This window comes from Ostrinia nubilalis, chromosome 23 (genome assembly GCF_963855985.1).
Source record: "Ostrinia nubilalis chromosome 23, ilOstNubi1.1, whole genome shotgun sequence".
In the NCBI taxonomy this organism is placed as follows: domain Eukaryota; kingdom Metazoa; phylum Arthropoda; class Insecta; order Lepidoptera; family Crambidae; genus Ostrinia; species Ostrinia nubilalis.
This window is the reverse complement of record NC_087110.1, coordinates 10,979,792-11,005,092: the sequence shown is the minus strand read 5'-3', so window position 1 is coordinate 11,005,092 and position 25,301 is coordinate 10,979,792. Positions and strand designations below refer to the sequence as shown.

Below are 25,301 nucleotides of genomic sequence, written 5' to 3'. Positions count from 1 at the left end.
TTTAAATCGGAAATAATTCCTACAAAAGATTTTATTGTTTTAATGGCTTCATTGGTTGCCCATTAAGACTCTCCTAAGTTTTCGACTTCGACGGAGTTGTGCTTAAGTGGTGGGGGCCCCCGAAAGGGGCATTTTTCGGTTTTCCGGTTATACCGCGTAAAGGACTTACCCTATCAAAAAGTGGTCTTCATGACGGTTGAAGGGCACTTAATCCTGCATTGAATAAGACCAAATTCATATGTTTTGGACAAACCGTTCTCGCGCTAAAGTTCGGCAAAGTAGAAAATATACGTATAATTAATGACCCTCTCCATGTCCAATGGTTTGTTACCCACAGGCTTCCAAGTCTTGAAAAGGGCCACCTCAACCAGTGTAACCCTATCAAGGCTTACGAGCTTGATGCGCCTATCCTTGTTCGTCCCAGCCGTTCCTTAACTGCGGTTGCTGCACCTCTTCCTGGCACTCACCTGAACGACTCTGTGTTACCTACTGTGGCTGCCCCTCTTCCTTGTATCCTCCTGCATGACTACGTTGCCTAGCCGTATGCCTGGTCTAAGGTTCGACGCCAAAAATCAACAACAACAAGTTCATATTAAAACGCTGAAGAGTTTTTTGTATGTTTGTTTGAACGCGCTAATCTTAAGAATTACTAGTTTGATTGAAATCATTATTTTTGTGTTGAATAGCTCATACATTGAGGAAGGCTATAGGATATATACAATCACTCTACGACTAATAGAGGCGAAGCAGTAAAGAAAAATGTTGCAAGCACGGGAAATAGTATTTAAACTATTTTCACTCGTACGAAGTTGATTTTGTGGCGTCGAACCTTGGACCAGGCATATGACTAAGCAATGAAATCGTACAGGAGGGTACAAGGAAGAGGGGCAGCCACATTAGGTAACACAGAGTCGTTCAGGAGAGTGCCAGGAAGAGGTGCAGCAACCGCAGTTAAGGAACGGCTGGGACGAACAAGGATAAGCGAATCAAACTCGTGAGCCTTGTTAGGGTTACACTGGTTAAGGCGACCCTTTACAAGGCTTGGAAGCATGTGGGTAACAAGCCATTGGACATGGAGAGGGTCATTAATTATACGTATATTTTCTACTTTGCCGAACTTTAGCGCGAGAACGGTTTGTCCAAAACATATGAATTTGGTCTTATTCAATGCAGGATTAAGTGCCCTTTAACCGTCATGAAGACCACTTTTCGATAGGGTAAGTCCTTTATGCGGTATAACCGGAAAACCGAAAAAGCGCCCCTTTCGGGGGCCCCCACCACTTAAGCACAACTCCGTCGAAGTCGAAAACTTAGGAGAGTCTTAATGGGCAACCAATGAAGCCATTAAAGCAAAAAAATCTTTTGTAGGAAATATTTCCGATTTAATCAATTTTTGTGTTTAATTCTACTGGACTATTATTCGTTATTCTTGTATGCTTTAACATCACTCAATACCAGCCAGGCCTTATTTACGATAATATTACTTTTATTAGGCAAGTTAAAGGAGATTTTATCGTTCAATTAGACAGCCCACGTCTGAGGAACAATGTTAAACTGTATTTTTAGAATTTATATTGAAAACTCGCTCTAGGGGATGCGCAAACGTAGAAACTTTGTTACCGACACGACACACTATCATAGGAAACTAACAACCGTATTTAAAAACTATGAGGTCTCACAGTGCGCGTGGACGCACAGGGTCCCAAAAACCTATCCATAGACAATACTTGAGAGGCGGAGTGACACACACGAACCAATCACAAAGCTCTATTCAACGCTGTGCGTTTGACTTCGCATAGAGTTGCTGCTTCACTTATGCAAGCATCGTTTGTGAATACAGGTGTAACTCGTTGTGTGGTGTCAAATGGAAGCAACAGGACACAACAGTGTCTATTACAGCATTTATCATCAGTCTTCCTGCATGCAGGAAGATTTAATGAATGCTACTGACAATGCTATTCTTGTGGCGAAGTTTTGGGCCGACGCTGTGTAGGTTTGTTGTGGACACGACAAGAAGAAGAAGATCATCAGTCTTCCCACTAGGTGGACAGACCATCTGGTGAAGGTTGCGGGAAGCACCTGGATACGGGAAGAGATGATCGGTCGTTGTGAAAATCCTTAGGGAAGCTTTAGTTTAGGAGTAGACGTCATAGTCTCCACTGCATAGAGAATTTGAAAGCACTAGAGTTGTAACTTGTATCACGTCATTTAATCAATTTCTCAAAAAAGAGATGTAAATAAATTATTCAAACTTAATCTTCTCTGTCGAAGTAAGGCGATTATCACACTGCGCCGCGCTCCGCCGCGGTCCGCGTGATTTCATATAAAAAAATCCCGCGCGCAGACGCGTTGTCAGTGTGCGTGTTGTGCCGCGCGTGTTTCCTATACAAACTGAGGTACTTGCATACAATGATTAAATCTGTCGTCCCGCGTACCGCGGCGGAGCGCGGCGCAGTGTGATAATCGCCTAAAGATAAAAAATTCATCATGAACAAGTAATTAATACACAAAAGTGTCTACGTTTGCGCAGGCCCTTAGTATCGCTAAATAGGCTCTTAGGAAAGCTCTCGCGATAAAGTCTAGTATTATAACAGAATAAGTAGTACTTAATGGTATTAGGTACTAATGGCTGGAACGAGTTGGCGGACAGAGCTAGCATAGAGTCTTCTAAATAAAGCGGCACTAAAAAGTTAAATATGTATGTGTTTTGAATACCTGATTTTTATAAATGTCTGTGCCACTGCCAGTACTTACGGTCGGTGTTTATTTTGTGACTGAATCGGGATAAATTTTATTGTCTATTGTTAGATTGGTTTGGGACTAGAAGCGTAGTATAAATGTAGAAGGATATTTATTTATTTATTTAAAAAAAAATTTTTTTCAATTGTTTCGTTGCATATTTTTTATCATCACCGAATTTTAAACGCATATGTGAGAGTGTTACTATCATACAACACTTATCTATGTTGAGACTTCATCACATCCAGCCTTGTGTAAACAGTTAATAGTCCCACAACTATAGAGTTACCGATAAGAAGAGAGAAATTAAATAGTATCACTCTGAGGACTTGGACTACACTCCCCACAATGATAAACACTTGGATATTTGTTCCAAAAGTTGCCGACTATTCTATCTAAAAAAAACGAAAGGCCACTGACTGACTCACTCATCACGAAATCTCAGAAACTACAAGTGCTAGGAATCTCAAATTTTGCATGGGGGTTCCTTTTAGAACGTAGTTGCTTACTAAGACGGGATTTTGCAAAATTCGACCCCTAAGGGGGTAAAACGGGATCCACGCGTACGAAGTCGCGGGCGGCCGCTAGTACCATTATAAAACAAATATCAAAGGACAATGTTCGTTCTCCATACATTGTTCGCCTAAAAACCAACAATTTTGACATATTACTACCCGAAAGCGAAATAATACGATTCTGTGTGTAAGAACAATGATTCCTGATGGACACTTGCCATAAAATTAATGATTAAGAATATTAAATCACAGCGATTTTATAATATGTCGTTTATGACAACATGGCGTCTAATGTATTGTGTGAATGTATGAACACCGATTCGCGAAAAATGTTTTGTATTGTCGTCACGCCGAGTCGCAGCCAAATAGTATAAAATAATAGAACAAGTTTTAGAAATACAACTCGGCATTCCACTTTATAATATGCCCACATATTGCACGTAAATAAACAACATGAATCGTAGGTTGTTTCCACCCTTGTCATCTGACACATGAAATAAACTCCTATTGTATTATAGATATCGAAGCCGAATCGTATATAATAATAGAATGGGTTTTGGAGATCACTCGGGGTTTCACTTTTATAAAATACCTACATATTGCATAAAAATAACACGAATCATGAGTTTTCTTTTCACCATTTACATCTGACACGAGATAACAAACTCATATCTCCATGACTACCGTCGTAGTCTATGCCAAAGACTACAATATTTTTAGCAAGAAGTTTCAAACCTTAGCGGCTACGGTAACCCCTGGGCCACATACATCATGATAACATTCGGTCGACACCGGAACGAAGTCTTGCGATTATGCAAAAAAGCATCGTATTCTAGTGCGGCTATATCACGTTCAACCGGGGTTTTAATTCGACTAAAGTCCTGACTAAAGACTGGAAGAAAATACGCCGCATTGTATGAGCACTTCGTGTTCGTTAAAACGGCTTCAGATCTAGAGCCCACATAGTTTTCTTTCCAATAATATCCGCAAGTAGCGCTGCATGATCTTTACAACAAAAACGGCAATAGTTATTAAGGTGCCAAAATTATATGATTACTTTGGCTTTCATTTCATCATCATCATCATCATTTCAGCTACAGGACGTCCACTACTGAACATAGGCCTCCCCCAATGACTTCCACATCGCACGGTTGGTAGCGGCCTGCATCCAGCGCCTTCCCGCTACCTTTATCAGGTCGTCGGTCCACCTTGTGGTGGGTTGACATTGCAGAATAGGACTTTTGATAGGTTCATCATAGAATTCGGCGGGGATATCCTCACGGAGGAAGTTCGTAAAAGGGCGGAACAAGATCTTATAATAATGCAAGGCCGAAGCTGTAACGCGCGTGCTCCTACGTGTAATCCGGCGAGTATGCAATAAATAGTAATGTCTGGTAAATAGTGGTAATACGTATCGTTCGTTCGTTCGTTTCAGCCGAAAAGACGTCCACTGCTGGACAAAGGCCTCCCCCAAGGATTTCCACGAAGACCGATCCTGCACCGCTCGCATACAGGCACCTCCCGCGACCTTCACCAGATCGTCGGTCCACCTAGTGGGAGGCCTGCCCACGCTACGTCTTTCGGCTCGTGGTCGCCGCTCAAGAACTTTCCTGCCCCAGCGGCCATCAGCTCTACGAGCTATGTGCCCCGCCCCGTCTATGTCTATACAGGGTATCATTTTGCATAGTCGCAAGACTTCACTCCGCTGCTGTCAAATCAATGTCCCATAATGTTATCGCAATGTGTGTGGCCCTTGGCCAAATCACAGAAGCTTGCGTAGAAAGAGCACTTGAATGACAATGAAAATCAGGGTTACCATTTTGTAAGATCTCCTCACTATTGAGGGTAACAAAGTAACATTAATAATCTAGCCATTAATTACATTTATTACCTATACGAGAAAGTAAAGCAACATGCGGTTTTATTTTAATTTGTAAAATATTTGTAACAGTTTGTTCCAAGTTTAGTTTTACAACAGTATTGCTGTTTCAGCTGTCACTGTGAAGCTTTGGGAAAATAAATAAATAGAAAAAATATTAACATAAATATTTATTTAAGTTTTTATGTTCATTATCATAATATGCCAATTTAAGTTACACTGTGTGACAGTCTTTGACACTAAACAAACTCTTCAGCTTAACAATACCTACCTACAGGGCGTTTTTATAGTAATCTTGCTCTTGCTGATGAAACAAGAAGGGTTGATGATTCTACTACTGAAATACAACTACTTTTCTTACAGGACCAATATCAAATTCTCAAAAAAATTCACATCCTCGTGATGGTGATAATTTCTATGGAGAGGTTTTTTTTTATATTCGGTCTCTTGGGATAAGTTATTCCATTTGAGCAGTAGAATTAATCCTTTTTATTTGATCACATATAAAAATAACACAAGTGTTTAGGAAAACTTCTTCTTTGGTATGGTATCACTACGGAGTTATAATGTCGGCAACTCTGTATCACTGACTTGTAACTTTCAAACAGTATGAATAATAAGGGCACCACATTGGTTTTCTTTCTGAAAAAAGGCTTTCACTTTTAGTACTAACCCTTTAGCACTATTTCATTGAAATAAAAATACAATAAACGCACAGAAGACTGAAATTGAGTCAACTGACGTGACATTTATAATTTGTTGACATTATGACAGTTTGACAAGACTAGGGATTGAAAAAGTTTTAATTGAAAAAGTAAAATGACAATTTATTAAAACGATTCACAAGGATATAATCGATTAAAAATATTTATAAAATGTTCTGATACTTGCCTGTAGCGATTATCCAATCCTGGTTTCTACTGAAAAACTACCTCGTGGCAAGATTTTAATAAAATAATAAAATCTTTATCTTCTCTTTCACAATCTATAAAAGTTCATTGGTCTATTATTATACATGTGCTATGAATGAGGGTTTTCGCGATTGAAAAATCCGCGAGATGGCAATACGTAGACGCGAGGTCCAAATGCTGCATGATTGGTGGATATCTATCAATGTCATGTCAAAAATAACCAATCATGCAGCATTTGGACCTCACGTCTACGTATTGCCATCTGGCGGATTTTTCAATCGCGAAAACCCTCATTGGCATAGATTATGAGAGACTGGCAACTATACTAGGTTGATATTATGTTTCTCTCACTTCAACTGGCATTGGATTCAACATCGGATTCTGACACTTTTACAGTTATGATACCATGAATATCAGTTTATGGTCCTAATTATTTTTATTTTATTTACGACCTTCGACCAGTTGGACACTTTAGATAGCTTCTTGTCATAGTGTCAATATCTTTTTAGCTTTTAACGCAAATCTAGTCTTCAAAGCAGTTTAATCGATTTATTTTATTTTCAAAATCGATATTTTATTGTCTATGATGGCCGCAGGAACATCATTATACATGGACTCCCAGCAATAAAGTACGGTAATGCCTCGTACAGATTTTATCGGCAAAAATTATGGAACTTGATAGGTTTTAGACCATGCCACGCACCAAAACGTCCGGAAGTTGTAATAGTATTATAGAATAAACGTTAAAAGACTTATTTATTTAATTTTTCAATGCTTAAGTGTCCATTAGAATGAAAGGGTGCTTAATGTATTTAAAAAAATAGAAAATAATTATGATGGGTTAATGTTTTTGGGCGGTTTTTAGGCGGTTTCTGACAATGTCCTTTAGGATCTACAGCTTGACCGCCATAAAAACCCAACCAATGAAGGTCAAGTTTGTCCCGGGGGAAAGTTAAACGGTCATGACTACCCGCAATGAAATTAATCAGAACATAGGAAGAGTTCGAAATTAAGGTTTGACTTCTCTCCATTGCAAAGCGGATGACAGGTGACAAACAAAGGTTTAAAACCTAAGGCTACTTGAACGTTTGTTCCAAAAGTTAACGACTCTATTCCAAGCAATCAATAAAATAGTTGACATATCAACATCATCCAGAAACGCTTTCTAAATTGGCATCTTGACACGGAGAAAGCAACTGGAGCGACAGTAAGATACCACTCGTGAGTTCAAGTTGGAGATCCTGTTTGTCAGACCCCGGCAATTGATTGTTGACATCGTTGGACGGACGGTTGTGGCGATTTTGGGACGGTGTAGTCCATAGAGATATAGAGAGATGCCAACTAACGCGCTGAGTTCGAAACCCAGTGTCGCATTAGAAATTCACACACACAAAGATCAAAATATGTGCTCATTATCAACTGCGGCATCAGTACTCAACGTTCGAATAATCTTTAGTACTACGCAAGCAATGTTAACTGTTTACATTATGACGTCGCTGCTGTCATCATTGCTGTCGCGAGCTATGTGTTCTGTTTTTGGGAATATTGCTGCGACACCGACTCGCCCTCTTGTCACATCTCCCTTTAGTTTCTGTGATCTGTAGTTTAGTCCACGCGCACTGTGAGACCTCATAGTAATGTTTGTGAATATGGGCGTCAGTGTCTTTTAGTTTTCGTTCGTTCGTTTCAGCCGAAAGACGTCCACTGCTGGACAAAGGCTTCCCCCAAGGATTCCAGTCCTTGTAGTTTTAACAGCTCATAAAAAGTATAAAAAATGTCATTTGACAAGAGTGTCAACTATCATACGATACGCGTGCACACGCATGTACAATTTTTATTTTAACAGCTTGTCTAGTATTATTTAGGTGTTGTTAGTCTTTAAAGGAAAAACGATTATTCCGCCACGTTATGTAACATGTTTTGCTATGTTATTGTATTTAAATTTATGCTAATAAATAAACAACATTTACAAAACTATTCAGCTGAATGAACAATAAACTAGTCAATGTACGTAAAAGTGAAATTGATTTATAATTTAATAAATTGTGCTGTAAATTAAACATGAGGCTACAGTTTGTGCTAATAACCGAGTGGTTAAATTTCAAATTCAATTGTAATTAAGTACTCCACTTTGATCAGTGGCGGGAAATCGTTTTATTTTATATAGACTGTTTGGACTTTTTTTGTTCCAATTCGATACCCAGTTGTAGGTATAGGAACCAAAACGCAAACGCGGAAGAACGCAACATAGGACGTCCACCCACATGGTGGACCGACGACCTCATTAAGGTAGCAGGAAGGCGCTATGATGCAATCCGCTACCAACTGGTCAATATGGAAATTTATCATTGGGGTAAGATGATGATGATGACAATAGGCACGCTTCTCGTACATGCCCATACTGATCAACTGCCCGACTAAACTATCGGCTGACGAAAAATCAACGGTGTGCGCCTACTCTTATAGAGAGCATAATCTTGAAATGGAGGCTAAATGGTCTGGTAACGATGATGGTGAGATGAAAATTGACTGAAACAAAAGCTGAAAAGCTGAAATATCTCAAGTTTTCTTTCATAAAGCTAGGTCAGGTACTTTATTAAACGTTTGTTTGTCACCTGTCATCCGCTTTGCAATGGAGGGAAGTCGAACCTTAATTCGAACTCTTCTGATTAATTTCGTTGCGGGTCCAATGTAGATCCTGGCTACACAGGAGTTGCAGCGGTGGGAACGAGAGGTGGCAATAGTCCTGTTAGGTCAGGTACTTTTGAAGATATTGAAGATTTTCTAATGGATCCTGTTTCTTTGCGGTCCAGTGTATTTGGTTTAAATTGTTTGCAAGATTTCCATTGCCACTGGCTCGCACTGTTAACCAAGAGCAAATGATATGCAAAAAGTACTTCGTAACGCTCTATTGAATTGGATTGAGTTTCTTAAACAAACAATCTAAAGTGCTCCAGTTTCTTTACTTACAAAAAATACATTGTTTTGTTATTTACAGCTAAAACTGCAATCAATTTATTGCTACAGTTTTGCAGCTAAAAAACGACAATAAATGATACTTTATTTATAACATCTTTCTACAATTAATTTATTAAAATGTTGAAATCGTAGAAATGGATAATAAATCTAAAGAGAAAACGAGAGAAATCGTTTATTGTTTTACCTTTATGGCATGGAAATAAAAGTACTTTAAGTACAATACATAATAAAGTGTATTGTTACAATAATTGATTTAAAATAATTAATTCATTACATGACTTCATGTAGGTAATGGATGGATTCATTATTTTTAATTAAATATTGGCCCAATATGTAAGTACACAGTGCTTCTCATTTGAAACAATTCATTTGCTGTTTTTTGTTTAAACTTATTATGTATTAAAAGTAAGTACCTATGTATGTATCATAAAGGTAGCAGGAAAGCGCTGGACGCAAGCCACCACCAACCGGGTAACATGAAAAGCATTGGGGGAGGCCTATGTTCAGCAGTGGACGTCCTATGGCTGAGATGATGATGATGATGATGATGATGATGATGATGACCTATGTATTAAGCTACATACATAATGCTAAATACTTCTCTGCCACTCGTCGTGTAATATTAAAGGCAAAAAATAGGTAACAGAAAAATACCAAGTAATGTATTTTATTAATAAATTGGGCATGCTTTTATTTTGGATTACAAAACACATCCAATAATAAATAATATACTATTGTTGTGCAATAAAATACTTAAAATAATAAATATAGAACGTTTGCAAAATAAAAATAATATTAAGAATTCTGACCATTGACGTCATACAATATTTTCATTGTAACTTTTATTGAAGATCAGGTATACGAGTAATAAATAAATAGTATCTAAAAGCACATCATACTAAGCATCAATATCTTATACATAATAATAATATGTAGGTATAGTTCCAGTAGGTGCGATTTTTCAGCAAAAACATTTATTGTGATATACGTTCGACTGTACGATAAAAATGGGTGTAATTTAAAAAACTGAATTACCAAATTTTTCAATTTAGCTTGCGGAAATAAGAAATTTTAACAGCGTTTTCTGTTTGAACCACAAAATTCAAGCATTGACCAAGTAGATAAATAATCTAAAGTATTAAGTAGTCTAGGCCTTATTTTCCATTTGCCTCTGGTAAATTAGACCGGATCTTCCCTGCAGTGGAGACTAACACCTGTATTCACAATTGATGCTTGCTTAAGTGAAGCAGCAAATCAAACGCATAGCGTTGAATAGAGCTCTGTGATTCGTGTGTCACCAATTAGATACTGACTAGATAATAATGTACCTAAGTCTGTCGCCACAACAATGTTAACAGCATTGTTGTGTTCTGGCAGTTGGAGGTAATAAGTTCCTCTGTGGTTGGGGATTCCGGGTGAAGCTCGCTTCCACCTTCGGCCTGATCATCACTTTCCATCAGGTGAGATGCAGGCTAAGAGCTTCCTCGTCATAAAATTAAATTAAACTCTATCACACTATCATATATTAAAATCAAATTGAATGTAGCAAAGTTAATATTAATTACAATCAAATGCTAATAATTCTTAGCAATAATTACTGAGATAATACACCCTCTCATTTCTTGTATATTTGTATGGAGAAAGTCGTAACAGTTACTCGTATTACCACAATAATGATTGTACTCGCGGCTCAATGAAAACGAAAGTCAATTTAATTAATGAAATTTGTACAAATGACAGTTTAAATTGTTTGTTTAATAAATAACGAAAAAATGATTTATGTCATCGTCCTTCTGAAATGATTGCACATAATCAAAGAGACGAAAGTGCATTATTAATTGGGATATAAATATTCAGAAATAATGGAAAGATCGATTTATAGGCATAGTATTTTCTTCTTTCAACTTATCTGGTATTTAAACTAATATTATAAAGAGGAAACTTTCATTGTTTGTTTGTATTATATCTCCGAAAGTACTGGAACAATTCGAAAAAGTATTTCACCATTAGAATCGTATATTATATCTGATTGAAATTAGGTGAAACGAAGTTCACCAGGTTAGCTAGTGTACACATTGGAAGTATAGTTATATGTGTATCATTTAGTACCAAATAAATATTTTTCTTTCTTTCTTTCCAACATAATTATTTTTGTTTCAGCATGACTCTTCTCTACATATTTGATTTTTGGAGCCAAAACGGAAAATAAGATAGAAATCCTAGTCCACCGACTCTACACGTCACTCCAAAATAAAGAAAGTTCTCTCATTATGGGAAAAAATTCTTAAATAGAAGACTTGATAGAAGTAGAAGAATAAGACTTTGGTAGAATAACAAAGTAATGCGGCGGAAGGTGTGTTTATTCATCCTGTTTTGATTTTAAATGATTAAAACTAACACGCTTGCTGAACAGTGTTTTAAAGTGACATTTATTATGGAAATGACATTTTAAAACAGAGTTCAACTTTTAATTTGTAAGGGGGTTATTTAATCTAACAAGAATTATGAATTTTTCTATATTTTATTACTTACTTCCCGAACGCTGCCCAGTAGGCAGACTCTTCACTAGGTGAACCGACGATCTAGTGAAGCTCGCGAGAGGTGCCTGGATGTGGGTGACGCAGGACCAATACATTATAATGTTGTAGATTGTAATATTTAAATTGGTTAAATTTTTCATTATTCCATTACCATATTTTGCGTCAATCAATGAAATTATTTCATAATAAAACGTAATGAAAAGCCTCACAGTCACAGTACATGAAAGTATACACCTTGGCACTTTAAGAAGTTGGAATAAGTGCTATTATACAACAAAAATGTGTAGCCTGATGTACTGTAGACTGCATATTATGACCCTAAATAGGACCGGAGCAGATTTGCCCCGATTCGTGACGTTATGCGGCCCTACCAAATTATGCTCATTCAAACCCAACAATAACTATGACATGCTCAATCCTCAATGAATAACAACAAAGAATCGTAAAACCAAACGCAAATAAACGAAAACGTACCCATAATCAACAATGCAGAGTCTAAAATCCATTGTTGATGTCACAACGGCTGATTTACTACACATAATAGGTATAAATCAATGTGCATTCGTTGGTATTTGTAATTTTACGGAATTTGAACTTTGATGTTTAGGCTAAAAATAGAAGTGCGTTTCTTTATGTTTGACTCATTTCAAATCAGACTGTGCTAAAGGTGTAAATTTTCAGAGCAACTGTGATATCCCAAAATAACTTTTCCCAGATTTTTGTGTAACACCGAACAAAAATGTAGATTTAAAAAAAGTTATATTAATAAATGTTCGGAAACTCCTAAGATAAATACCACTAACATTGCCAGAATAAGATAAGTGGTCGAAATCTAGGAATACCCAACGTAATTATAAATGAGGAAAAAACAAGCAAAGAACTATTACACCTATAACAAATTGGGAGCATCGATCTATTTATGGATTTCAGCGTATTGTAGTACACGATTCCAAATGTCAACGAGCTATTTTGAATTTATGATGTGCATCGGGCACAGAACAACATGATCTCGACTACATTTATAGCGCACTCTTAAGAAGCCATAAAATTCAAGTTCTGAGTAAAATGGTAATCCCTCCTCCGCATTCCGAGAAACAACCTGTCTCTTAAGGTTCCCAAAAGCCGTAATCATACACAACTGAATCATACACTGCACCACAAAAAATCCGACTCTCAACTCGCTCCAAAACACTAATTAAGACTATTATAAAAGCGGAGAGCATCAGAAAGCTTTGTGTGTAGTTTATATTTCATTCATACAGATGACAAATACATGTGTCCGACTTACTCGCAGATAAGATCCATATAAATAAATTGCAGGCTGAATTCAACTTTCGTTGTTCAAATATACGGTTGAGAATCTCTCGCAGGCGTTTGATAAGCTTGCACATGGGGATAGTAAACAGTGGGGAGACGCCGGCGCAAGCAGTCGGAGCCGGCCAGTATTGTGAATCGCAGCTATTGAAAGGCACGCGTCGATCCACTCTCGCGCACGCGTCGAACGAAATACGAATTTAAATTTTTTAGGTGTACCCCAAGGGAGTGATTTGGTGCCAGTGTTTTTGCTATTCGAATTGTTAAAAATAGTGACACGTGAACTGAGTTTTACTTCAACAGATGCTGACTTGCATGGTGAGTGGGTTTTGTATGCGTTTGTATGAGACCATTGTTTAGCGCGGTCTTTTTTTACAAACGCAGCATCAATAGCACTTTCATCTTTGGCTTTTTGCTCTCTTCCAATCTAAGTTCTAATTAAGGAGCAGTTACAAGTGAAACACGTTAATGCGTCGCTATAAACATTTTATGGGTTTTCGTCTGAAAGGTTAATTTTATCGTCGTAGATAGTAAAATGTTTAGTGATGCCAAGTACTTGAACTTCTGCTAGGCCTGTGTTTATGTGTTCCATTATCTTGTTAAACCTTTTGGAAATTTTGCTATAACCACTGCGTATCGTTAAGATTTTTATCAGTATTAAAATTTCCCGAAACGTAACCAATCAAACGATTATAAAATATTGTAAACATTGTTGTCAATTGTGCAGTTTTATCAGTGGCGCCAGGTTCAAACAACAATAATTATTATCAGCTGAGTGGCATAGTTATCAAACAGTATAATATACAACGCATTAATGACAACAAATTAAGCACCTGTTTAGGTGCTTAATTTGTTGTCATTAATGCGTTTGTTGTCACTTTCAAAGTCGGCATAGACGGTCAGTGGTCACTGTTTTAATTAACAAAACAAAGCGGAGTAAATTAGACCTGTAACCGTTGGTTCAATTAGAATAATAGCAACAATGATTTGCTGCTCTGTAATTTTAAAGTCATTAATCATTGTGCCAAAATAACCGTTGAAAAGCGTTTTTTCTGTATTTTTTTTTACATTCATCTAATGATCTGATGAATATTTTCTTCTTTTTGGTAAAAATGCATTTTTTTATAAATTATAAATTTCATTATAATTAAATATTATTATTATCTTAATTGTTTTGGAAGACTTAAAATAAAGTTAAGATTATTAATATTATAGCGATATTTTTATGATGAAACTGTACTTATCGTAATACGACGTGAGTATTTTCAAAATAGATAGGTAGGTAAAATAGGTATGAAAATATAGTTAATAAAAAATATACCAATTCTAATTGAATTCTTATCGTATATGTATTTGTTATCAACCTTCAAAATTCCTTGTTCAAAAAAGCAGTTTGGTTGAGAACGAAATTATTATTGATGTACAAATATGTAACTACATTCTAAGTTACCTACTACAAACTAAAGTAACTTTTGCTGTCTTTCGGCAAATATCTTTTTATAGTAGCTCATCTTTACTTAAAATATTTCTAGATTCTGAGATTAGATTTGATCGTATCACGCAAACAAAATCAATATTTACATTCAGGATGTTGCAAATTATTATATTTTAACACATTGGAAAGATGGAAATTATGCACAATTTAAAATTCTTCTACTGGATATAAAAGTATGAAATTATGGCAATTTGCGACCGGTTGTAGGTCTGCTACACGGTGCGATGTTATGCCCATAACATTTTTTTCTCATATTAAACCTCTCTTGTGGCAAATTCTAGCATATTATACTATATTATCGCCTTATAAGGTGGCTTATTCATATAAATGGCTATCGATGCTATCTATGGCGATGTTAGTACATAAAATATGTGTGATTTTAAACCCTTGTAAATAAACGCTATTGCAAATCGCGACACTCTAGCTGCCTTAATAACTTCCCAAATAAGTGTATGTTTAAGTTTATTTGAAATGGTGATTGGTGTTTAATGTCTATCTTTGCCTGAGTAAAACTGTTAACTAGGTAGAGCTTGAACAAGCTTTGGGCTAACTACCAACTCCATAAATGTAGCAAAACCAATAATGTTTATTATAACATATTCATTCTACGTAATTTATGATTATGCTAAATTCTAATTATCTTATCTCGTGTATTTATCATTGTCACTGATAACATAAATCTTAATTGGTACCAAGTGTTGATAAATTACCTGTAAATAGTTTAGGTTATGAATAAAATTTTGATAAGGATGATAATTCAGACAATATGTCTGTTATTTAGAAAAATGTTAAAGATCTTTACATGGAAAATTTAATTTTCCATGAATGAAGTTTATCAACAAACTTGTTGATAAGGCTGGAATCTAATTTGACGCCAAATATTACTCCCATAGAACTACATAGTCGTAATTTTTTTATGAACGCCATAAATTATTTGGAAGCTAGAATTTATCACAATAGTTTCGCATTTCTCTTCGAATCCAACTGACCAGTTCCGCATTCTAAATCCACCATTAGCAATTTATTTTATGTCCTGCAGATATTTACGGGCTGCCCTTAAAGTGCAAGTTGACAGTTGCATTGTGAAGCTGTAACTTGGCTCGTAAAGTTGGCCATCACTGTCTAGGGCACATTTATGAAACGACACTAGAGTACTTGTTGTACGCTGACAAGAAAACAACTACTTCTTCTTCTTTTTTAAAAAGGAGGCGATCATCATCATCATCATCATTTCAGCCACAGGACGTCCACTGCTGAACATAGGCCTCCCCCAATGACTTCCACATCGCACGGTTGGTAGCGGCCTGCATCCAGCGCCTTCCTGCTACCTTTATCAGGTCGTCGGTCCACCTTGTGGGATCTGTGTTGCCACAATTTATTCTTTATCACATTTTTCTATGGAAGCTATTGGCCTGCATCTCATCTGATTAAAAATGATGATCATGCCGAAGATGGAAGCCAGCTTCGCGGAATCCTCAACTACAGAGGAACTGACTATCTTACCAACTGCCGAAACATAAATGCTGAACTTTGTTGTTCTAGGTACGGTGATAGACACAGAGGCGATTAACTTCTTCTTTTTAAAAATTATGGCTATTTCGCTAACATCTCGTGATTAGCCATTGGGCTGAATACTTATAGTCAGTTAAACAGATCAGTTGAACTGAAGTTACATCCAAAACTGACCATGTGTGTAAAATTTAAGTACCTACGACGAGTCCGAAGCGCATTGCGATAATGCATTGAAATATTTATTACATATTTGTGATAATGGACACAGTTAATGATTTTCAAAGATGCCGGAAACTTTTACATCAATCTTTATTGTAGTTTTATCGTTAAACGCATTTCGTTCGTCAACAATGTCTACAAGACCTAAAGAATTTGGTTTACTGCGTATCTGTCAGATAAATCCGTCGAATATCTGGTGCTTAACTCGAGATCCAGTTCACTTCCCGGGTCGAATTACGCACGAGTCACGACCGTCAAGAAAGATGCTATTCTAGCGTCTGGTATACTCGTATGACTCACAGCAGTAAAAAATGTGTAGTATTATCTTACAGGTGTATTGTATTTGATATAAATGATTCCATGCTTTGGAGGAGACTATTATGGTATTCGTACCTCATAAAGTGCCATTCGATTTATTAAAAGTTATGAAATCAAAATTATCTTTATTTGTTTAGACTAATTAAATTAGTACTTGCAAATCGTCAAATTAATGCTCTTAAGGAACATGTCTCATTCTTTTTTTGCCCTACCAGCGCTTCGAGACAAACATTTGGCAAGTGCTGAGAAGAAGCGTCGCAACAAACTCAGTCACCACTGTCTGCCGGTTTAAAAATATAAAAAAGTAGGAAGTTACTACATTCAGAAGCAAGTTACTTACCACGCGCTCCCGTTGATAGAAGGTGGTCCTTAAAACTCCCATCTAGCACGAGACCGCGTGATTTGATTGTCCGATTTAATATTACGGTTGATACACTACCTAAATATGAGAGAGTCGAAAACTCCTTATGTTTTGTTCTTCACTTGGCCATCACTGGTCGGGTTTTTACTGGCGGTTAAGCCACAGTATTATACGGTGGTTAAGCTGTAGATCCTTGCGAGATAGGAGTTGCATGCAGCTGTGGAAACGAGAGGTGGAAAAGATCCCGTTAGAAATGTTTTACATGGTTAACTCATCGACGTATGCAAACTTGGATTGGATGCGTGATTTGTGTTTGGTTCGATGTTATATTTATGTCCTATCAGATATCTTCCTTCTGCCAATGTAGACAAAAAAAAAATATGACATCAGAGGAAGCTTGGACAGCGATTTGGGATATATTTTTTATTTGTAAATATTTAGTCCATGTAGGTAGTTTATTTCAGAGGAAGCTATGTAAATACCCACATAAACTTTCTTTATCTCATGCTACCCTCTAATGTGAACAGTCATATTTGGCCACGTGTTTGGTCCATGAATTCGGCTGTAAATCTGTCAACATATGGCTTTAAACAACATTAAGGACGATGACAGCTGTATTGTCAACACGTTTTCTCATAAGCATTGTATCATCATGATTGATTAGTTTCATGATAATGTTTGTTTATCCTTTTGTCTATTTCAACACATTTGAAATTTTTAATGAGATGTAGTTCTCTCAATTATAGCAGAAATCAGTAGCTTCTAAGCCATATCTTCTATGAGGATCAGTCAAATCCCACGTCTTTTTTCCACTGCTGCAACTCCTTCTGCTTATGTGTTATTTATCATTTGACTACTTAATGATTTCATAAAACGACAGTGATAATCGCTACCTCATAAAGGTACCTAGATGGCTCTGGATGCAGGTCGCTCGCTACCAACCGGTCAATATGAAAATCATTGGGGGAGGCCTAGGTTCAGCAGTGGACGTCCTATAACTGAAATGATGATGATTATGAATCGCTATTTTATTTTGTGATGATAGAATATTATTTTAAATACAACTGTGGGACCATAACTTTCCCTGATGACATTGTCTCATGCTTGAGTCTATTATCTCAGCCATTGTTTTAAAATCTCTCAAAACTGCTTCATTACTCAATCCCCTTTCAATAATAACAAAGTGTTTACATTCTCTCTCGATAGGAAACGTCATGCTACGACTATTTTGAAAACATGCGATGATTTACAAACTTTCGTGTAATGGGAAAGGATCCAGTAGGTATGGCAGTTTAGTGGTGCTTTAATACAGAAATTCGGCTAAATTTCAAGCACAGTACAGCCTTTGATAGAGACATTCGATAGAATCTAAGACTAAAATTGAACTAATTTTGATTTTCTTTAAATATGAACCTTATTTTTGAGACTCCTGGGTCCTGGTATCTTCAGCCACAATTTCAGACTTCTCGTATACCTATCATAGCATAATGAAATCAAGTGAAAACCGCAAGACGCACGTGGATGCGAAACGCTCCTGTGTTCGTTTCAGTCGTTGTAAAATCCTTGGAGAGGCCATTCTCCAGCAGTGGACGTCATTTGGCTGATGGTATTGCAGAAAAAAGCCTTATTGAATCCAGCAGTAGGAGTCATTTAGCTCGTATAGGCAATATAATTGCAGAATAAAACCTATTGCAAAATAAGGGCGAGCCTACGGCATTCGTGTCTACTATGTTTCGTCAGTTTTTATCGGAAAACCCGTTACGTCTGAGGAAGTCCGCTTCCATCGCGACCTATGAACGGTGAAAGAAAGCTCGCGCTTGCCTAATTGCAGAAAGATTGTTCAGTTTTTGTCTAACGGCATGATGGATTGACACGCAATACGCCTACGTTTGTTTATTTATTTTTTGCTTATTTTCCTCTTGAGTTCCTCAAAGCAAAATACTTGAGCGATGTGAGAGGATGATTGAGGAAATGATGGTTACCTAATAGATACAGACACGAAACGTACTTACGTTAATGATGGATACTATGCAAGTATTCACAAAAATTACTATGAGGTGTCACAGTGGGCTTGGACGCACAGGGTGAAACATGAACCAATCACGAGAACTCTATTCAAAGCTCTGCGTTCGATTTGCTGCTTCACTTAAGCAAGCATCGTTAGTGAATACGGGCGATAGTATTCTAGACACTTATCATGCCATGCCACGTGTTTAGTTTTATATGCTGTCAACTTATCGACAATAGCCGAACGGTAAGGCCCAGAACAGACGATGAAACGCAACTGCAACGAAACTGCAACTTTCTGATGATTCTGATGAATGAAACTAAAACTGAAAGTTTCAAACTGGTCGCATCATGTGTAGTCTCTCAACGGACGCTATGGCAGAAACTTAGATGCAACTCAAAAGTAACTAGCAGTTGCAGTTTCGTTGCAGTTGCGTTTCACCGTCTGTTCTGGGCCTAAAACGTCGACTCGAGATCCGAGGAACGCGGGTTCGAACTCCGCTGGACTATTGTGGTGAACCCACTCGTAACACAAGCATAATAATATTTAGCTTATCCACGAGGGGTTAACGGAACTACAGTAATTTCATCATTTCAGTCATAGGACGTCCACTGCTGAACATAGGCCTCCCCCAGTGATTTCCATGTTGATCGATTGGTAGCGGCCTGCGTCCAGCGCCTTCCTGCTACCTTTATGATGTCGTCCCACGCTGCGTTTTCCGATGCGCAGCCTCCACTCCAGAACCTTGCTGCCCCATCGGCGTACCTACAGTAATTTGTGCAATACAAATCCTAATAAAAATCTGCAGAATATGCAAAAACTTCTCTTCTACCAAAGTCACTCTGAGTGCGGCTAAGAAAATTAAATTATTCTGTTATTGTTCTTTGTCTATTTCTAGTTAAAAATAGTTTCCAGTTAGTAGCTACCAGCTGTCCATTAGGCAGGTGATCCTACGAAGTACAAACATCAGCACAAGCTGAACATAATCTGAATCTTCTGTGGTTGTCATAGATGCTATTTTGCTACAAATTTGTATACTCTGGTTTGCTGTCGACGGTACTTTCTAGTGTATCGTGTAACAAATATTATTTGTAGGCTTTTAAACCAACACGCGCGCTCTAAAAGAGCATAAAAGTGTATTCTAGGTACTAAAAGCTCAACTGGTTTTGACCCTCTGATCTACACCGAGGTGCTTTCTACTTTCGTTGAAGATTGGAGACACGCTAGCAATTAAAGGTCTTAAAAGGTCTTCACAACTAGGTGTGATAAACTTTTACAAAGAAGATAAAGTTAAATTTACTGAAAATGAATATTAATTTATACTATGAGATAAAATGATATAAGAAGTGTGTAGTGCGACTTTACCCATTTTTTACAAATCGAAATAAATTGGAAATGTTGTATCATAAAATTAAACTGTAGGTAATATGTAACTATTAATAAATAACTTAATAGTTAGACTGACTCTATAAATGCTCTAGATGAGGCTGTGTATTACATAGTTGTAATAAATAATTATCTTTGAAGTAATTAACACCTATGAAAATTATAATTAGAAGCGCTGGTAGGGCCCAAGAGATAAGGAGACATGTAAAGTGCCCCATAAAGGCTACTTTTTCTTTTTTATTTTTTACTACATATTGACGTTCATAAGTGCCACTTGTGGTCTAAACTGAATAAATATTTTTGATTTTGATTTTGATTTCAAACATCATAACTTAACGTTAACCATTGTAGAAAGGAAATAGAAACGCCCACTATCGTTTCACATCTATTATAACTATACTGGCTGTGCCCATGTCTCCTGCTAACCGTATTAGTATGCAGACTCAGAACCCGAAGTACAGTTACACAAACATACATTCCTAACTTACCACAACGTAGTTATCGATATTTGTCAACGCATCTAATTCTTTGAACCTTCATTGTGTACTTTTCGAAGGACGTGAGAGGTCTGGTTATATTGGTCAACGATATATTGACCAATCTATTTGACCTTCAATTTGGTACGCTTTTTGAACAAGAAAGAGCTTTTAAAACTGGTGGGCAGCTTCTAAATAGTTAAAACATTTTAAATTGACCCCATTAGTGGAACATTTAATAAGAAAAGGTAGACCTTGATAGATTGGATATGGTCTGGTAAAAGTGTCACGTAAAATGTTAGAATGTAATAAAGTTATTGGGAAATACGTTTTATACATAGTTGAGTGGTCAATACCAGTTTCAGACCTTGGGGTTTCAGATTCAATGCTGGGAAGGTGCAAGGTGAGATCCGCTATTTTGTAAGAATAAGAATAAGAATACATTTATTTGCTTAAAACACGGTATATACAGATGTTACACAGTAACTGGTGGTTAAATATTCATTATGTCATTTTATTTATAAGTTTACCTACAATAATTATTAGTCACTGTATAGGTCTTCTCGCGGTTTTTCGATATTAAAATCCGGTGTACCTACATTTCATTTGGATTCGTAATTTTGCTTGCGCCCCACAGTAAAGGGCTCTGCAGGACCAGTCGCATTAAAATTAAGGATCTTCTTAGTTGACTGGAAGACGATTTTCAGTAGTACATAGCTCTACACACAGCTGGTATTAAAAATGGGGAAGTGCGAGTCGGTATTATTATAAGTACGCTCTTCAGGAAATCTTTCATTGTTTTTATAGCAGTGACTAGCGACTCGCCCCTGCTTTACATAGGCACATTTTATACTTAAAAACCTTCCTCTTGAATCACTCTATCTATTTAAAAACCGCATCAAAATCCGTTGCGTAGTTTTAAAGATCTAAGCGTACATAGGGACAGACAGACAGGGAAGTGACTTTGTTTTATATTATGTAGTGTTAGTAATACAGTTCGCAAGGCCTAAGCTGAGCTTTGCATTTATGTGACACATCACATGTATATGTATGTATACTAGATGATTATTAATAGGATCCCATTGGCACCCCCTGGGTACTGAACCTGCATCATTACGATCAATAGTGTTTGATTTAATCACACCTGTCACTCATGATCGATGCGTCATTAAAGCTCTTGTAAGCTCCACCGCATCATGATAGGCTTATGAAGTCCTGCTCACTCCTATGAGTGATGTTGTCTGTCTCTGTCTGGTCCAACGGTAGAGTATGGAAGGGTTTGTCAAGTTTGTTAGTATGAGCTGCAAAAGCCAAGATCTATTTGATGAAAATGTACTTACAAATACATTTCTGTAGCAATTAGAGAAAGTGCTGTTGAAAATCTAAACTAAGGAAGGGCTTTTTTCAATATTCTAGATAAATAGATAAGCACTTCATTGCACGCTACAAAATAAGAAAAAGAAAGAAGCACACAAGAGAGACGCCACAATTTAGGCAGTCTTGTTGCTAGCAAGCAATCTCTTCCAGACAATGTAGGGACAATAGAATTAAGAACGGTAGAGAAATTGGTTATAACTCTCAGTATTACGAACTATAACTCTTAAGTTAAAATGTTAGAGAGTGTCACTGAATCACCACTTAAACAAACTGGCATTAAAGTTAGGTCACCAATTAAGTAGTCAATTAAGTTGTAGGTTGTAGCTTTGACCACTAGCCGACAGACACGCCCACTCCAATAAAAACAAGTCCATGACTCAAGGTGACTTGTATTTTAAATGCTTCTGCAATTTACAATTGATCGATTATTGGTGTATTGTAAACTAGCTTTCCGCCCGCGGCTTCGCCCGAGTGAAATTTTGTCTGTCACAGAAAAACTTTTTCAAAAACCGGAATTAAAACTATCCTATGTCCTTTCCCGGGACTCAAACCATCTCTATGCCAAATTTCATCAAAATCGGTTCAGTGGTTTAGGCGTGAAAGCGGGACAGACAGACAGACAGACATAATTACTTCGCATTTATAATGTTAGTATAGATTAAATGATATTCTTGCATTTTAACAGAAAGATCCAAAATTGTGTGAAACATAATGTAAACAGTAAAAAAATAGTATGGGAATATTATGGTATGGTAAAGATGGTAACTGATTTATCAGAGTTAAAACATAGCAAACGAGACATAAGTATGACTCTAACTGACAGACTCTACGTCTTAATTTGTCTAAAATCAATTCCAACTGAAATCTAAATTAAAAGCTGTGATCTATTTGTTTAAACAGGTTCGACAGTGCTTTTTTACATCAATACATTTATTAAGACTAGATAATTAATTAATTTACTTATGTGCAACAATATTTTAAGGCGACATGCAACGTGATCGTTTTAATAAAAGTAGGTGTATTATAAATTATTTCTTATTATTACTTCAATAATTATAAAAGCACGTTTTTTAGTTTTATTCCGTTCACGTGCGTTTCGTGCGTTCTCTAGCAAGAGCTGAAAATCTTTTAATTGAGTTTAAATTACAATAACAAGCCTTATTTTACATTAACTAAATAAATAAATTATCAGTTCAGCTTAGTTTAGTAAATGGTTCAACTAATTGTGATCCTTAAAACGTTAGCGTGAAGTAAATGTGAGTGTCACTCGCTTTTTGATTAAAAGAAATTGTCCTAACTGGTCTAATGGGACCGACGGAGAAATTGGATGATTGTGGGACTGGGCCATAGACTCGCTTTTAAAGAGTAGAGAGATAGTTTTAGTTATTGTATTGTTTGATTCTGGCAATAAATATATTTTCATTTTCATTTTCAGTTACTCTATTAAAATGTAGTACCAGACACGAGAATTACTAGGGCGTAAATGACTGTCAATATTTCATACAGAGCCTGTTCATTATAAAGCTGGATAATTTTTTCGTTTTTAAGTATTATTTTCACATTTTTAAAAAGTAACCAAGTTTATATTTTTACATTACCTACTTGGTAAATATAATAAATCCTACACTTACATCTACATTATGGTAGGTACGTATGAGAGTATGAGAAGATCCGTAGGAGAATCAAAGTAACCGATACATCCCGAAGAACAAACATAGGTGACAATGAGCTGGGATGTAGCTCATAGGACTGATGACCATCGGGCCTGAGAACTTCTCGAGGGGTGACCACAAATCGGAAAACGTAGTGTAGGCAGGCCTCCCACACGGTGAACAGATGATCTGGTGAAGATCGCGGCAAGCACCTGGATGCGGGAAGCAGGACCGGTCGTTATGGAAATCCTTGGGAGAGCCTTTTGGTAGATATAAACGGACAATACTACAAAATTATAACACACAAAGTGGTTATGCATTCATAATCATCATCATTTCAGTCACAGGACGTCCACTGCTGAACATAGGCCTCCTCCAATGATTTTCATATCCCCCGGTTGGTAGCGGCCTGCATCCAGCGCCTTCCTGCTACCTTTATGAGATAGTCAGTTCACATCGTCGATATATTTATACTAAAATAAATGTAATAAATGAAATCCAAAGTGACTCAGAATCAGATGAGCTAAGCCACATCAACTCTTATCACAACGAATTAAGGACTAACTACTTCCAATGGGTTTTAAAGCAGAAAACAATGGCGCTGACATATTATCTGACAGTTGGCATTAGGTGACGTCATGTGGCGCTTGCGTTTGAAGATAACGTGTTGGCGGGGTACAGTCAGATGTATATTGAATGAAAACTCATAAAAAACTCATTTTATTTTTGCAAGTATTTTTGCTTTTAAAAAAACTGGTACCTACTTACACGACCTAGTATTAACCCTACCACTGCTTCGGGACAATAAATGGGCCAGTGCTGAGAATGATGAATAAGCCCCCAGTATATGTATGTAACATATTGACATTAATATTACTGTCATTCCACCACTCGGTTATGAGATTCTAAAGGACGTAGCACATTTATCAAAGGAAAGGGATCGTAACCGTATCAACTCGAGGCGGTCAGTATTCTTTGTATGAAACTCCATATAGTCCAATCAACGAGGAGATTCGTTGTATGGAGACATCCGAATAATTCGTCCGTCAATGAAACTTGGTACATGGTGAAAGTAGGTAATATAGATGATAGATATGCAAAATCCAACACACACTAACGTCTCACCTCGCGGTTGACAGCGCGCGAAAGGCGATGACAGCTCGCGAAAGGCGATACGGTGTCGATCCCTTTCCGAGTTGATAAGTCTGCTATGATCGTAAATTATTTCGCAAATAAAAGCCTTAACGTAACAGTCATTCTTTCAATATAACCACCAAACTCTCAGTAGTATTGTTTTTCATACTAATAGTGTCTAGAGTAGGTGGTAACAACTCTCTTAACTTTAAGTCTAGATATCAGCACGTCACTACCTTGTTTATTATACTACGCAATTTTATAATATTCTTATAAGATACACAATACTCTTGTATGCGTGCTAAATTCAGAGGACTGCTCCTGAATCAATCAATAAATGCACCCACTACTGCTATTTCTATTTATTTATATTAACCGGCAGACAGTGGTGACTGAGTTTGTTGCGGCACTTCTTCTCAGCACTTACCAAAATAAATGTTGGTCTCGAAGCGCTGGTAGGGTAAAAAGATTATGAGACATGTAGAG

At 37.0% G+C, this 25,301-nt stretch overlaps 1 protein-coding gene and 1 long non-coding RNA gene across 2 annotated transcripts in view; one reads left to right on the top strand and one right to left on the bottom strand.

The window, feature by feature from the left end:
* Positions 1 to 25,301, bottom strand: part of LOC135083501 (uncharacterized) — a 236,378-nt gene that overhangs the window by 54,144 nt on the left and 156,933 nt on the right. The window lies entirely within an intron of this gene.
* LOC135083419 (facilitated trehalose transporter Tret1-like) overlaps positions 13,007 to 25,301 on the top strand; it is a 116,763-nt gene continuing 104,468 nt past the window's right edge. Inside the window, exon 1 of the mRNA XM_063978157.1 lies at positions 13,007 to 13,195. The gene's annotated coding sequence lies outside the window, so the exon portion shown is untranslated. The remainder of the gene's footprint in view (positions 13,196 to 25,301) is intronic.